Genomic DNA, 17,881 nt, shown 5'->3' with positions numbered 1-17,881 from the left:
ATCACTATCTGACAAAACCTGCAGTATGTGCAGCAAGGTTTACAAAAGTACACCTTGTATAAGCTATATCCATCAACACAATCTCTATCATTTTCATCAACATTCTCCAGACATAAATAATTCTACCCACAGATATCTATAAATACAGATTGGCTAATAACAAAAATTGGGGGAAAAAAATGGTATTTTTCCAAACAGCTAGTAAATCCACTGATGGTGGTAACACAGTCCTAAAGGGAACCTAAAACAACCCAAAAATTAATTCCATCCTGTAGAAGTTCACTTTGGAAAAACCTAGGAAAATTCTGTGGCAAAACAAAAGGCAGTTAGCTTTTGTTCTGTAAAATTCAAAGGCATATTCCTTCCAAATAACAATAACCTAGAAATCAGCCCTAGAATCCTCACTATATCATTTCTAGAAATCAGTATGTTTCAGCTTTCTCATGCATACATATTTTTCATACCTATCATCCCAGTATTCACCTCTCATTCAACCTGACCCTAATCATACCCAATGCAAATATTTAACTGATACTAAATAGTAATAACCTTGAAATCAGAAGGCCAAGTACACTGGTTCTGGGACATCCACAATGGATGATCCACCTCAGAGGACAGGGAGGAGGAAAACAAGACAACTTAAAGAAATTAGAAGCCAGGCAGAACAGGAGCAAATACATTTATGTATCATCTTTCATACATTCTACAGTGCTATATAAATCACCCATGTCTGCATATGTGGCAGCTCTCACATTCATCAAAATAGTTCAGAATCAGTCTAAGATTCCCCTTACTGAGAAGGGGAACATTGTCAGGATAGCAGAGACTCCTTTACATTCCCCTAAAGGCTCTTGCCATAGCTCCAGCCTGAGTAAATAGTAACGTTCATCTGTACTTACCTGAAACTTCATTGCTTCATGTAAGGTCCACAAATTCATTACAGTAGGTACTTGCACCTGTTTGCAGCCTGGGGGGGGGTGGGGGGTGGGGTGGAACCTGTAAGTCACAGGCAGCATAAAAAGACCACCCTGGGCAATTCCCTCCAGATAAAATAAATCACTATAGCCAGAATAATGTGATTCTACTTTTCTACTTTACAGGTAGCATTAAGATATTCTTTGAGGAGACATGCAAAAGGGTGGATGAAAGGACATGCAAAAATTCCTCCAACTGAAACAAAACTTCGGAAACCAACAACTCTATCTGTTCTGGGCACTGTGATGAGCTGCGCTACAGTCCACAAACACATCATGATGGAGTCTTCATAGACAGCTGTGTCTGGGCTACAGAGCAGGATCAGTCTTTAACTGTAGCCATCCAAAATGAAGCCTATTACATATCATCCTTTGAGGAGCAATGCAGGAAAAACACTCCTGCCAACAACACATTAGTGACTTGTAACAACAGACAGGTAATTCTGAGTTTTGCTGTGTTTATTCTAACTTTCACCGTCCAGGTCCAAGCTCCCTACAGGCCGGTCCAAGGAGCAAGCACTATACAAATGGATTTTGATATCCTGATAACAGACAGGTAAAGATGGGACCTTATACTTCCTTTGCAGGTTCCATCTATTTCAAGCATAGTGTTACTTTCAGGTTACTTCACCTACTGATGCGACTTGCAATATGACCATTATTCATTTTGACAACACTGGTAAGGACTACAATTCGACTTTTCCATCATCACTGAAAAATCCTCAGTTTTCCCAAATTTCTTTTAAAAGAACTGGGATCCACTTTACCAGATTTCCATACCTAAAGCTTAGCTCACCTACCTGAAACCAATATTATCCCCTGTATTGATATCATATGATATAAAAATGGCATTAAACCACACTATTTTCTACAACACTCATTTCCTACAATGCTCACTTATGTGAGTGTTACTCGTGAGAGCTGGCACAAGCACATAACAGCTAAAGAACAGAAGAACTTGAGCAGGGGAAAATATGTTTGCTTGTTCTGACTGGTCCAAAGCTACTTGTGAGCTTTTATGACTGAAGATTTGACTGTCTAGATTCAATTGCCTCTGAAGGGTCTGTATACTTTTTGTGCACGTTTTTATCTTTCTAGAAAGGAGAGACACCGAAGATGGCTTCATTTAGCCTCCACAGTGTCATCAAGCTAAAGGTAGCTTAGTGCATAGCTCTAAGATGGAGGTAAGTTGAGGGTGGAAGAGAAGAAATAGGAGAAGAAAACAGGAGGAATAAAAGAGCATCTGCTTTTTCCTCTCGCATTTCTTGAGCCAATTGCTTTAGAGGGAAAGCTGAAAATGGTGAGGTGAGAAAAACTGTAAAAGAAACCAGCAAAAAAACACCCCAGACAAAACCACCTCAGTAAGATATGGCATCATGAAAAACAGCACCAGAGGTGAAGAGAATCAAATATTTTTTTTATAATATTTTAAAAGCATGTCAAGGAATATGTCCATCTGTTACATCTCCCCAGGAAGCATAAGGAGAGATTTACAGGTGCAGCTCATCTGGGGAACCCCTCCCACCCCAGGAGTTATTATTATACTGTAAATAGGCTATCCTGTAGGTTTGGCATTTAAGTATGTGAATATACTTGAATTCCTAACCTTTAAATTTGACAGGTGTTTTTTCTAAGGAATAAGTAACTGATGTGCTCATCAGTGGGTGTACATGTGTTTGTCTCTGTGCCTGGAGGACCCACTGCGCATCTGTGGCTTGGTCTTTTCTGTACTGACCTGCCATGCTGCTTACTGGCAAAACAAGTGCTAGAGATTATTCAGCAAGCTGCACTCTATGCCTGCAAACAACAGAATTGTATTTACTCATTCATTCATTCAGGCACTATAACTTAAGAGAACAAATTAAACAGGACTCCAGTATTTACTCATGAATATCTGAAGTGACTAGTGGTTCTCATTATCCCTAAGGAGTCTAAGCTAAGCCTCTTCCTTCACTCACATGGGCATTCTCTTGATCATTTAGGGAAAAAGAACTCTTCATCCTCTTTTATGGAATGACCCAGGATCTACATGAGGACTCAGGGAGCTGTAAGCTGTGTCTCTGCCTTGTCACCCCTTCCCTCTGCAACAAAAGAGCTGGGACAGTTAAGGAGTTGGCCACAATGTCCTGTTCATTGCCTCTACAGAGGGTGCAAGAGGCACCTTCTAATTTTTAAGTTCTGTTAACATGTACCAGTAAATAGATATATACCCTCCCTGTGACTATCTGCATTTACCACTTAGATTAATTTGTCTCCTCTGAAGAAGCTTGTGCCAAAAATTGGCCAGCTTCTTTTGGTCTTGACTCTTACGAAGGGCAATTAAGAGTGAAAAAGTATTACAAGCTTACTCTAGCAAAGCAAAATAATTACAAAGTTGGAAACAAGTTGGCAAAAGATAAAAAGAACTAGTACAGTGCAGTCGTAGGTTAAACTTGAATGATGCAATTCCTCAGCTGGCCAAGTAACACCCCACGAGGTGATCTAAGACATCTCTCCACAACAAAGGTCCACAGACAGCTCACTCCAGCGCTAGTAGACAGAACTGAACCCAGTTCATATCCCCAAAACATGCATATGCAAGACTTTGTCTTAAAAACTATGAAGCATTTTCTGCAAGACTGGCCACTTCTCACATCTAACCCTTTTCAGAGAAGTAGACTATAGCTCCTTGTGCCCGTGGACACCAACGCAGCTTTCAATCTAGGCTCACTGGGGACAGCACCACCTTTTATGTGAACATAGTTCATTAGCCTGCCAATTTCCCATTTTTAACTCTCCATTCCCAACTGAAAGTAAGCTGAATAGATCGCTGAGTAGTCAGATGGCATAATGTACCCTGTAAAATACCTCTTTTGCAACAGTAAAAAGTGTCATCAAAAGGTATTGACTGCCCAAGAATACTGTGAATAAAGGCGTTTTTAATAGACAGCATGGGTTTCTTATTGTACTTCACTGGCTTCTAGCGGAGACCAAATGCAATGGTAATAATATAAATTCTATACTTAACAATGATGTACAAGAAGGTGGTGGCGTCACCACTGTCAGAATTCATCGGCTCAACTGGGTAGGTTGAAATCAAGGAGCCTGTATGAAATCTCCTGCATCTTCCATTCACACCTGTGGGCCAGGAATAAAGCTGGGAAGTAGTCCAGCTCTTTAGTTAAGGACTATGCTTGTTGGGTCCAGCTAGAGGCACTTTGGCGCAAGTGCTAGATTTAGGTTTTTTTGAAGTTCTAGTTACTTCTGCTGATATAGAAAAGAAGCTGCTGCCTGTTCAGTTCTGCCTGTTTCCATGTCTGAGGCTCGGGAGGACACAGAGCAGCAGTAACCCTCCACAGGCTGACCAGCAGGGACCATGGCGCAACCCTGCCCAGCAAGGCCAGCTTTCCTAGTCCTTCAAACTGACGGAGTGCAGGGCAGTGAGGAGAAACCATCACAGTATGCCAGGCTCTCAAGTAAATATCTCTGTCTTCAGAGATGTATTTGAATACTGCAGAGCAGCAGCATCTCAGTTTTTTCTTTTGGCTGTGAACCCTTTTCTAGTTTTTCTTCTTCTGTCAGGCTGTGAATCCCAAGTACTATAATACAGGAATATGTAAGGCTCATAATCCCACTTATCCTGGCACAGCCCCATTTTGGGTCATGACTCCTCTCTGGAAACTGCTGATATTCAGTAAATAAGACCTGGGGTCACTCATTGCTCAATGACAACAGAACAGAGCATTAAAGGGATTGCGCTGCATCTGTGAGCTGAAAATACCGCAATCAGCAGCAGGGGGTGGAAAACACATCTAGTAAAGATTACTGCACAATGTGAACACCCAAATGGGCTGACACAAGGTTGTAATCTTACTTCTGGAGTTTTCAGTGATTGACCTTTTAACTTTAATTCTTTCCTTCTTACTGCCACTTCATGTGGAAGAAACAGTAGTGGAAAAACGACTGCTAGAAAATATTGAAATGGAAGGAGATTATAATTATAGTCTCCACACTGATGCAGTATTCCAGATTTCAGAAAGAACATCCTGAGAAGAAAGTTCACAAAATATGTATATTCTCTCAATATGATTCTGTACCATCCTCCCTCTCAGAGACGGTATCAATCTTTCAGATTAACTGCTCCTCATTCAGCCACATCCTCAAAGGCATTGTGGTTCTCTTCATAAATGATTCAGGCAGTAACAGTATTCAGAACCTAACTCCTTGATGAGGAAGGAGCAGCAGCTTGCTCATTTCAAGTAAGTGATTGCATCCTTCTGTCTTACTCAGTGGCGCTTGTGATATCCATGTGGGGGACTAGGAGACAGGTCTCCCAGTGTTGCTGCTCACTTCCAGTTTCTGATTACTTTAACAGAGTGAGAACCACTGCATTTTAACAAGGAGACAGAATGTCATAAATCAGCAGTCAGTGGTAAACGCAAAAGAACAAAGTGGGTCTGTGTGCAATGCTGCACAACTTTTGCCCATCTACCTTCAAAACTTGAGGCTAAGGAGAGCAGGCAGTAAAAATGCTTATGCTGCCTTAAGACCCAATTCCATATTGCACACCCGAGAAAGAGAAACTGAGATATGCTGCACAGGATACCAATAAGGAAACATAGAAGTGGCAAGTAAGAAAACCACGAAGCAGACGGACAGCAAGGGACCGTAACCCAAGAGGGATAGGGACTGTAGGCTAGCAGGCTGGGAAGGAGAACAGCATGATCTGCTGACAGCAGAAAGAAAGCCTAAGATTTACACCAGCACTAGGAAAAGGTAGCAACTACAGGCCTCATTGTAAGAATTGACAAGTTTGTCACCCAAATTGTTTCAGCCAAGGAAGATGTACGATATCTGCAAGGTCTCAGATATGCGCCCGAGGCAAGAAAGAATACTGATAGGAAGTGGGGCTGAGGAAGGCACAGGGAAAAAATAAATAAATAAAATCACCAAATTGACTTTCACATTTGAACAAATGATCCTGCCAGATTCCTGCTGGAACAAAATCAAGAATAGCTCTGCCCACTAGAAATGAGGCTCAAAACAAGATGATCTATATGGTAACTATTTCTGCTTGTAAGAGGAGAGGGCTTGGGATCAAAAAGGAAGTGAGGATCAACAGATGACTGAGGAATTTGTATCTGAGGAATGTTTCAGATGGGCAGTCTTTGGGAGGAATTAATGGAAAACAGGCACTTGAAAGAGGGATTTCAACCACAATACCAGGCAAACTGGTGTACCAGGAACAAGTTTGATGCAATTTAAAGTAAATAAACCAGGAAGAAGGACTATTAGAAGAAAGTGCCAAACTTCATGCTAGCTGTGAATACATAGAAAAAGGAAAATGCAAAAGAAAGGGAAAAACTATGCATTAAACTAATGCCTGAGGGTACAAGAAGGGAAAGAACAAGGCAGGAGAAGAACACACATGTTAAAGGAAGTGGTAGAGCCAGCAAGGCAAGGTAGTTAACGTGTAGTGTATATATAAGCAAAACAGGAGGAGATATAAGTTCATAGAGTCTACACATAAGAACAAGTAAGGAACAAGAGCTTGAAATAGGACATGCAACCAAATACTATAGGGCTCTCAAAACCACAGATATACAATTCAATAAGTCCAAATAGACAAACAGCAACACAGTGAAGAATTCTGCTACATGTTATATCAAATAGAAACAAGATAAAGAAGGACCTACAATTAGTCATTACATTAAAAGTACACAAGGCCTGATCTGATCTCCTGAAATCATAAACCAGATATCTTATTCCTAATAGTTTATGCACAGCCCATCCCGAGTTACCTTTAATGCATTGAATTGCTCTAAAATTCAAAGCGAACTTTCCTTCAATTGCTTTTATGTATGACATAAGAGAAATTGAGAAAAAATATCCAGAAAAATGTCAAAGTAAATATGACCTTTATATATTATGTATCATGTGAAAGTAATTCTGTATGTTTATGTCCTACCATAAGAAAACTGAAGGATTAAGAAAAAGTGGGTTAAAGGAGACAAAAAACAGCTAAGAAGCAAAAGACTAACCTGCACGAGTGCCTGCAAAACAGAAAAAATGCCGTACAAAGCTATGTGTGGCTTTATCAGGCAACAGCAATACATGGCTGCATCTGGAATCATGTTTCCATGCACACAGCAGAAGGTGTCAGTACTGTATGTGCTTGGCTTTGTAAGGTCTCAGTTAAGTGTGCCATTTCATTGTGCAGAGGCCCATTAGAAGGAGGGCTGCCAGTCCTTCCGTTGGGCAGCTACCAAAGCATGGGCAAGCGGAGATGGATGCAGCACAGGGGAAAGCAAGGAGCCCACTCTGAAGCTTATGCACAGTGAGGCTGCAGTGAGGAGCCAGGATGCCAGGCTCAGAGGCATCAGCAGGCTCCAGGTAGTGGTGCTGCAACTCAAAGTTGCTGAGTTAGTTGAAGCCAGGCCCAGAAGCAAAGACCCACCTGCAAAGAGAAAGTGGGAAGGGAGAAGGCTGTATAAGCTCCATTTTCTCCTATTCTCTTTCTCTAGTTGATTTGAATTTTCTGTATTTAAAAAAAGTTATGATTTTAGTTTACAATCAGATGAGATTGGAGTGGGGGGTAGCATATGCACTTCAGTGATCTGGCAAGCTCATGGCCTGGTCATAGCATAATCAATACAACACCCTAGTCCATTTTTACCTCTGAAACAATATCCAAAAATCAAGAGCAAATAATTCAGCCTCAAATTTGCCACTGTATGCTCCAAACACAAATAGAGAAGAAAGCTGGCATATTTCCTTGCATGATAAGATTGACTGGATGCATATCTGGATCCATCTCATTCCCCACCCATAAAACTCCAGCCAGCACTTGGCTTTGGTGAAGGGAAGCAGTTCCACTCAATAATGTGGTTTAGCACCTAGTCCTCAAAGCAACAGTGTTAGCACAACCAAGGAGCAGCACAGGGAATGAGAAACAGGGGCAGCAGGAACTCCAGAAGCCATCCTTACTGATTAAGGGAAAGATTGCAAAGCTGTGCCATGCAGTAGTAGAGTCTAGACCATTTTTACATGCCTGGGCTGACTCTGAGTCATTGCACTTCTAGGATGCTTAAGGAGGAGCATCGATATGCATATAGCAAAGTGCAAAAATGGAACAGTTAAGACATCCAGACATGAGTCTTTCTCTGTGCTTAGACACAAGACCGAAACAGAATAAGAAGTTTTAAAAGATATAGAGTTTAATCTTGAACTATCAAAGCAAATGTCTTCATCACAAGTGGGTTTCTGAACCTCAAAACAACTCAGTCAACTAGGTACACATACATACTATTTTTGGTGAAGCATCACCCCATTAGGCTCTCATGGTCACCTTGCCCCCAGCATTCGGGGGCAGAGTGGGGGGAGGAGAACAAACACATTTCTTTTCATAGGCCTTTCCACCAAAACAACCTTCTAAAATCATTCCTCAGCATGCATCCTGCAAGATATTCGAATTCAGTGAGAAATGTAAAATGTAGAAGGGAAGATGCAATTTATTTTCAGAATGATAAAATGTTTACTAATTTATTCTGTTGCTTGCAAGATAGAAAAACAGTGGATTCAAGATGCAAATGAATTAAATTATAACTTAATTGTTGCTGTTTTTTAAAGGAAAACAGCAATTTCAAGCTAGAAAAATGGAAGTTTGTCTAAAATCCAAACAGAACAGAAGAATAAAAAATTAAGTAACTGTTTCTTTCTTCCTGGATCAACAGTCATAGGAATGGTACTCTTTAAGGGAAGAAGCATTACCCTGCAGCAACTCTGAGTGATCCAGGAAATACATTAATAACCTCCCAAATAAATTCAGTTCAATCTCTGCAGCAGGTATTGCTGGAATACAGAGTGGGGAGTGAGAAGAAAGTATGGATTCTCACTAACAAGTTCTGAAGGTGAGTGCAATGAATCCTCTAAAGAGGCAGAGATTACAGGTTAACTTTTAATATTAAGACAAATAAAGCTGGAATACACTTACTGCGCTGTAGCAATGCAGCACCTGCAAAGTGCCTTACTGGGACAGAGGTCTGGAAATCACCTGGTTCAATAAAATGAGATTAAGTTAAGTCTTGTATTTGCAGAAAGAATGCTAACCCCTTTCAGAAAAAAGTTTTTTCTTCCTTCCTTTTATCTACAGTGCCCTACTAGAAAGTGAATGAAGAATGACAGATATAAATCTGTCTACAGTCTATTATCTACTACATTAACTTTTATCAAGTTATCAAAACAAATCCTTCATGAAGTTGCTGTATTTTGACTAGGGCTGTAAGGGGAGACAAAGTGAAATCCTCCAACCCCCTTGCAATGCAAAAGCATTCATCATACGAAGCATCAACAAAGCACTGCTGTGTAGGTATGCCTGTGTTTGATCAGTGCCAAGATGGTACTTGGTCAATGACTAAATCAAGATGTGATTTTCAAAGAAAATGTGGTATGCTGTACCAGTGCTCACATGATATCTTAATGAAAATGCATCAACAATTTCTGGCATTAATGACTAGTTGCTAAGTCACTCAACTGTAACTCAAATTGCCACTTTTTTTCACCCGAGGTGAACTCTGTATTCCTCACAGGTGAAGGGTTTTTTCTCTCTCCTCCCACTGTCCCTAAATATATTGGGGAAAAGAGATACAAGCCTATCTTCTGTTGACAGAAAACTTGCAAGAGGTTTCCTGTCATGTACAATACTTTTACACTTTTCTCACTCACTAGTTCTACATTCTGTAGCAAATCCTGTTATATCAGTCTTTTTTTTCCTTCTTTCAGTTGAGCAATAGAAACTTTGAGTGATAAAAACATCACCATTATTAAGTTGACTAAAAATACTGTAGTTAACAAAATAGAAATCCACTTTCACATATTTTTAGCTCATTTTCATAAGTTACTGTGGCAGCAGGCAAAATTATGTGCAGTTAAATAAAGTCATTTTTAGAAGAGAATAAATTATTGTAGCTCATGCAACTTTAAAAGAAGACTAATATCTACCATTAACCTAAATTATATTACTCCTCCTAAAAGTTGAGAAAATTTTCTCAGAAACCTTACTCACTATTAGTCATTCTTTCACTATCATCTTCAAATTTTTTTACTTATAATAGCTACCTATCTCCCAGTGGAATCATAAAAATAACAATCAAAACAAAAACAAAAAATACAAAATAAAAAAACCTACAGCCTTCAGAGATGTGATCATTTGTAATGATTTTTTTCTACTTCTTGTTTCTTTGATTTCTTATTATATAGTCAAGCATAGTAAAATTTGTCGTCCATAAACAGATTAGAGTTATTAGCAATATTAACTGTCTCCAAGTATTTGAACACCTGCTCTGAGTTAATAAACTATACCTGGTACTTAGACTGGTTATTTTTATCATTGCTCTGTCATGAGCACTTGAGGATTATACACCAGAAAATAAACCAAGAGATATTTTTTGGCCTAACTTCTACAAGCATATTCTTTCTCCTCTGGGGAAAGAAAAAAAAAATAGAGAGAGAAAGGGGGACAGAAGTTTGTAATTTTCTGACTTATCACAAGCAGAGGCTAGACTTGAAAGTGTTGTGGAGAGTCCACAGTAGTCTCTAACCAAGATTCAAGTTTGAGGAGAGCTTGTGTTCAGTCTGGGATAAAAGGCTGTCCAGGTCAAGCCAGAAACTCACTCCACAGTACTGCACATGTACTGCTGCAGAACTTACTTCCAAGTAGTAAGCTCCACTTGGCAATGCCGTATGTCCTTAACGGCAATCACGTAAGACTGGGACGGAGTCATCTGCACATTCTTGGCTGAGAATCCCCTCCTCAACATTCACAATTTAGGAACATATGTGCTCCCTTGTCAGCTTACACTCATGCCCATCTGTTCAGATGGCATGGAGTCTGCTCACAAGTTGGTCAGATGGTTGCTCTAGGGTGCATGTGGCATGCAATGATGGGTTTAGATGAGCAGCCTGCACAATACTGAAAATGCCTTTTCTGCTACAGGAAGCTTCTCATCTATACCAGCAGTCAGGCATTGGCACCACATGCCTCCTTACACTTGGTCAAAGCCATTTGAATGCCTTCCCCAGAGAAGAAAAGAAAGCTATGCTGACCACTCTGGTTGATTGTAGGGCTGGCTGAGTAATAGAAATGCAAAAAGCACACTTACTTGAGAAACACAGCAGTCTTGGCTAATCATGCAAATTCAAGGCACAGAGTGGCCCAGAAGGCTATGTAGAATGACAACTGAGTAATTCAGTGAAGATTAAGGCATAGCATGTAATACCTTGAAAATACCTAGAAACATCTTTTCACATTAGCTTTCACATTTCACTGTTACCGGAAAAACATGCGGAATAGGTGTAAGTCACAGCAAAAATGATCATCTTATAGGTACAGTCAGCACCTAGACAATGGTATGACAACCTCACAGCACAGTAGCCTTCAGAATGTAGGAACTTAAATTTCTTATAACGTGTTTGGCCTATAAATCAGGACTCTGTTTTGTAGAAGTTGCTCCCTCGAAATACCCCTCAGGCACATCAGTAATTGAGAAGGTCATACACTGAGTTTAACTTGAGTGGCCCAGGGCATCTGGGAGGAAGCTTCACATCTTCCAGGATATTGGACACAAGGTTCATTTTCAACATCTGTGTAGTAGCATCCCATTGAAGAAAAAACATACCGTCTCCAATAAGATCTGGCAAGCAGATAGGGAAGACAAGTGAAGGGACAATCTGTTTTCCTATACATAGCAATTCAGCATCCCATCAGATTGTACCAGAAAAGATTTATAGAACAGGCTACCATTTACATATATCAGGATTGCATTTCGGGGAAAGAAACTGTACACTTATATCTGAACACAGATTGGTCCTAGCAGGAGTAGGAGAAACTGTAGGAGAAATTGTCAGCCTTTACTGTGGCTGTTGCTCTTCCATTCAGTTCAAATACGATAGCTGACCAGTGACAGACTATTCTGCCAGATGACAGAATTTTCACTGCTAGTATTTTCCACTAGTATTTTCACAAATTAAAACAGCTTTTTCAGATAGTACTTTTCTGGATCACATTGGAATTTTTCCCCAAGCACACACAACTTCATGACAAATATTTGATAATCCCACAGACAAATGTTGGATAATCCCACAGATAAAATGTTCTAGCAAGGATAGACATGCAGAAAGAAATCTGAGCTGCAGATGACAAACTCTTCTGAAGACTGTTTATCCAAACTACTTAGTAACTAATATAGTCACAAAACCCATGATGAGCTTGCACAATTTGGTGGCCAAGAATGAATTAAACTAGTAGCTAATGTTGTTTAAAATGTCTAATCAGAACTCCTCTAAAATGCAGCCCTTCAATTCTATGTCAGTAGAGATTAGGAGACAGCTGAATCACTTAATGAAAGAAAATCCAGAAATAAGAACAAATCTAAAGGAAATAATTCTTCAGTAAGCAGTGGTGATTTATTCAAGTCTAATACAATTACTGCTACTCAAACAACAGAAAATATTTCACTCAAATATTTGTTTAAATTGTTTAGGTAATTCACACTACCACCTGTGTTCCCTTTCTGTAAACCTCAGAGTAGCAAAGATTTATCTACAAGTTTAGTGAAAAGTAAATTGCAAAGTCTGGTCTATGATCATAAATGAAAACCTGTTTTAAAATTTGCTTATGAAGCAATACAAATAATGAGCATCTTCAAGAAAATTGAAATAAAATATTGTAGAAGAAAAGTAACCATGCACAGCATGATAGTAGCTTCTTTGCTTCTGTTATTCTGAGGCAATTTTCCTTTGTGTTCACTGTTTTTCTTATCAAATAAGGCAACAAGCAACGGTGCTGTAGTACTTGTGATCATAACTAAGGGTCAACGTGATCTGTTCTTAATATCAAGTTGGAAATAAATCCTATAGATTTATGTTGGTTTGCTCCTCTGGTTTAGCAGGCCATATCAGATTAAAGTGTAAGGCAAATGCTTCAGTGAAGTGTTCATTTTACCTTGCACCTTCTTTCTGGCATTTCAAATATTCCTTTCCAAGAACAGAGGAAACTATAGTAATATTAAATACACTAAAAATATCAGCTCACTAAATTTGTCCTTTGACCTTAGGTATCTGCAGAACAATGACAAATGCTGGTATCATTTATATTCTGGGGAAGGGGAAAGCCCTTACTTTCCTGAAAATGCAGAGACCCAACTGCATACAGTGATTCTCAAGCCACTTGGCTCTACCTTCTAGAGCCTATCATTACCTAGAAGAAGACAGGAGGATACCAAGCCTGAATGTAGTGCCATGCAAATGACTTGCAATCTAATAAATATGCAGAGGAGGAAGGAATAATTTAAAACAAAACATATGGGACATGTGCAAGTGAAAGCAGCATCATTAAAGCCAAGTTTCTCCAAACAACAGACAAAATTAGAATGCCAGATTGTCCACTGAAAGCCTAATATTAATAAAATCTGAACGCACTGCATTACCACATTATGAAAAAGATGGTATTCACATTCTAGAGATGATACCACTCAAGATGGTATTTTCACATTCTAAAAAGATTCCATTAGATTAATTACTATTTTGGATGTTCAAGAATGAATGCCACAGTTGTTAATATAGACAGATTCTGGAATACTTTTTTCTCCTGCTTAGTTAAAATAATAATTGTATGCAATCCTTATGTTTTCCTCTTGCAAACAAACAAATCCAGTAAGAAATTATCTACAGGTTGTCCTGAAAAATACCATTGCAAACTGAGCTTTTGAACAATTCTGTGGAAAATTAAGTGTAACTTTCCTTCTTTTGACCCTTGATTGAGTAGACATAAAAGGGATATAATTAAATGCTATTTACCAGTCAAGGTTGCAGTTAGTCTGTTAAGTGTGACGAACACAACATCCTTCCCTTTTTGGGTCCTTTACTGTAATACATAAGCCCATCTGTGTAGTCACTGATTTTTAGAATAGCAGCAAGTTATATTTGAAGAAAAGAGATGAGAAAAGGGAGGATGAAGTTGGCTGGTTGCATTATTTCAGTGATAAATCCTACAGAAAGGTTTTGATCAACAACTATCAGTTTAACAGTGATTTGAATGAATGTAAAAGTTTCAGCTTCTGTTCAAGATGAGGAAAACATTCCCTCCATTTGATCAAAGGGCAAAAAGAAAGTAAGCATGAAGACTACAACAGAAGGGAGCTACTCAGAAAGAAACAACGTGGAGAAAAGGAAAAAGTGTTTGGAAGGGAGTACATTTCTGATTTACTTTCTAGAATCAAGGTTTGTCAAATCCAGCCCTGATCTGCAATCCCAGCTCAGGACACTGCAAGGTATCTTCAGGTAGCAAAAGAAAGCATCTCTAAATTTTCCAAAAATAGCCTCCTTTGGTTTACATTTCACGTGTGGGATCACATTTCTCTTCTGATGCAGGAGGTAATCTAAGAACTTCATATGTGGTGCAAAGGAGCAGCAAAAGGAAATTCAAATCAAAGTGCCCAGAACATTATTCTCATTATAATAAGCACAATTCCTTTCTCTGCTACTTTTTCACCCTCCTGTTAACTTCAGTTTAATCACAGCGGCATAAAATTAGTCCAATAGAGGGGAAAAAAAACAAGTACTATGAAGCAGTGTGAACACTGCTTCCATATTTCAAGTCTGTTTTGAGGGAGGACCATCTATACATAATTTGAGTACGAACTTCATTAAAACTTGGCGGCATATGTCCCCTGTTGATAACTGCCATTTTGCAGTCCCAAGTAAAGTCTAAAGGAGGGGAAATCTGGCTCAGAGAATATTTATTTCAGCTTAAAAGGAGGTTCTCTGCAATGCACATGTTGACTCATGGACCCCCCAGCAGAGCGTACCTTCAACTTCAAAGTGCTCCAGCTGTCCAGCAGCTCTGAGCGCACAGCCAGCTGGCGCAGCACCTCAGAATTGACGTGAGTGTGAAGTCCCGTCTACATATGCAGAATTAAACACAGTGATGAAGAGCAGAGAATGAGGGATTTGTAGTAAATTCACGGTTAATGCTGGAAACTAATCAAAACATTTTAGCCACTGCTCTGGATCCAAAAACGAGAATATTCAAAGATGACAGCCCTCCCAGATGCAATCCCTGAGAAAAACAGATGGGCAACTGAGACTTAATAGACTATTTTACTGAAATCGGATCAGTAGTGTTTACTCAATCTAAAAAGCAGAAAGGACCTACACTTTCTCCCATCCCTACAGAGAAAAATCAATGCATAAGGAAATGCCGGTTTTGAATAGCACTTGCAATAGGATATTGCTAACAGCTCCTTCTAACTATAAATTGCTAGGACTGTGCAGAGATGAATACTGGGATGCAGTACAGGAATGAAGAATTTAGGCATATAGGTGTGCTTCCAGAGCAGGACTCTGAATACGCTATGAAAGAATCTGCTAGAAAGAATGACGGAAACCTCATTGCTCAGGTCAGTCAGAACTGGGCAGCAGAAAATTCCAGAAATGCCCTAAGAATTTGGTCCTACATTCACTGGGACTGAAATTAGAACAAATGGCCTTGTAAAATACCAACACAATAAGCCATCAGCTGGTCGGTATGTATATACTGACTTACTGTGTGTATAATTCTATACACCAATAACTGACTCTTCCACTGTAAAGCCACAGTCCTCCAGAACTCTCTCATTTCTTTGAAACATGGAGAAAGGGAGCCAAAAGTTCAGGCAGAAGTACCAGCTGCCTAAAACCTACCTACAGCAAGATAGGTGTCTCCTGAGGAACTCTACTTGTCAGAGCATCCCATTAAAAAAGGCAAAAATTATCCTCCAGCCCTATTTGGCTCACTGAATCTGTCCTATCACTATAAAGCAAAATGATGACATGGCTGGGAACACAAACCCATCCTGCCCCCGCACCAGAGATACTGAAGAGCTGACACACTGCAGTGACGGCCTCTGCCAGGGCAGCCCAGGACCTCCCTAACGAGTCTGGATGGATTGAAAGGAATCGCTCTGATCTCCACAGTCGGGATTGCTGCAGATTGGAACCGATTACGCAGACCTGATCAGCAGACTTACTCATCCCAGAAACTTCATAATCCACTAAATAAGATACTATGAATTGGGCCTTGTGTCAAGGTTTCTGATTAGTATGCCATTAAAGATTGGTTTGATTATTCTTATTATAAGAGGAATTTACTTAGACACAGACTTTAAAAAAGTGAAACCGTATGGGAAACTTCTTGCACTGCCATAGTAACACTCATTCCTAATACACGCCATACAAGGCATCAATTTATTTAAAATTAAATTACTTATCTTCACATAAGAAGAAAGTAGGCATTCTGCAAAACCAGAGCTGATAGACAAGGGGAAGCCTTTCTATTATCCCAAAGCTTAAAAGCATTTGTCCTTGAATGCTACAGGGGATGGTGATGCTTTAAGTTGAATGGAGATGTGTGCAAATGCCCACATCAATAAAAAAGGGTTTGTACACTGTTAGACACAGTCCTTGGAGGTAAGCTAATTAGTAAACCAGAGAGTTTTAAAACTCCCAAGTGAAATCTTTGAACTCAAAAAAAGATATCTACTAATGAAGTCCCTAGTGTTAACAGTCTAGATTTGGCAGCACATATACTGCTATAGCTGAATTTCAACTATGTTGATACACAGACAGCAATAAAGAAAGTTGTATTTAAGGACAGAAGAAAAGATGAGCACATTTGTAATATACCCAGTGACCAGTATCTCTCTTCACAATTGTTACTGTTATATCTGCAATGTGAAGAAGAAGAATCTAAATGCCCTATCACTAAGAGAGAAATAGCAAATAAGATATACATTTATGAATGGTGTGCTTCAGGTAATATCTGAGAAGTCTTTCAGCTATATAAAATATGACAAAATTTAGCTTTATGAAAGCAGTATAACTGTATACATTCAGTGTATTGCAGAGAAAAAAGATAAGACTTCTTTTTGGACTTACTTTCTGTAAAAAGGCTTTCTTTGCTGAGCTGTTTATCATAAAGTATTTAGGTTTGCAACTAAACGAGGATTAGAATTTCAAATGTAATAAAAATTGTAAGCAGAGTAAATATTCAATTTGGAGCTCCGTACAGATTTCATAATTGTCTTAATCTTGACAATAAGAGAAGGACTGTATCTGAAACCATGTTACTCATTCCTTATTAGGAAAACATGATTTATCACATTGCAACCAAGACACTGGCTATATGAGCTGCATTATTTAATAAACACGATACTTGCATAAGATGTTATGATTTCTTCTCTCTCTTTCACTACAAAACCTGGAAAATTAAACCCTAGTGTCTTCAGGGGACAATTGCAACAAATCAAGCTTTGAAGTTACCAGCTCCACAGAACTTGTCACAAGTTAGAAATGCAGAGAGGCAGTGTTACAAGACAACCCTGGGAAGCTCAGAAAGAATGTTTGAACTAGGTAGATTAGGATAACTTCTATCTCTATTTTCTAAAAAAAGAAGCATTCTTTAATCAAGGGCATCCTAGAACTGCTAATCCTTAACTAAAGACCTTGGGACTTGAACTGTAAATTATTGAACTGAAGCTGTCTAGAAGTAGCCACTTAGATAAAACTTGCTTAGCATGAGTAGCTAAATTTGCTGAAGCCTTAGGCCACACTCCTAGTTCAGTAAGAAAGGGCCCCAGAGCTGGTGCAGGCTGGAAAGATAGGGGAGTTACAAGCGGTCTGCATTCCTGTGCCCCACACTCCAAAAGGGAGGATGTCAAGGCTTTGAAATAAGGCCTGCTTGGGCACCAGGACCTTGGGAAACAAAGCCTCCTCTCGCTGCTGAAACAATGTTAATTAAGGGGTCTGGACTATCTCCCCCTCGTCAGGACCTTGGGAGATAACACCTACTGTCCCTGCTGGGGCAGTGTTAATTGCTGGAATTACTATCTCCC

The sequence above is a fragment of the Dromaius novaehollandiae genome, chromosome 3 (assembly GCF_036370855.1).
Source record: "Dromaius novaehollandiae isolate bDroNov1 chromosome 3, bDroNov1.hap1, whole genome shotgun sequence".
Classification (NCBI taxonomy): Eukaryota; Metazoa; Chordata; class Aves; order Casuariiformes; family Dromaiidae; genus Dromaius; species Dromaius novaehollandiae.
The sequence above is the reverse complement of the archived record's forward strand: the minus strand, read 5'-3'. Positions refer to the sequence as shown.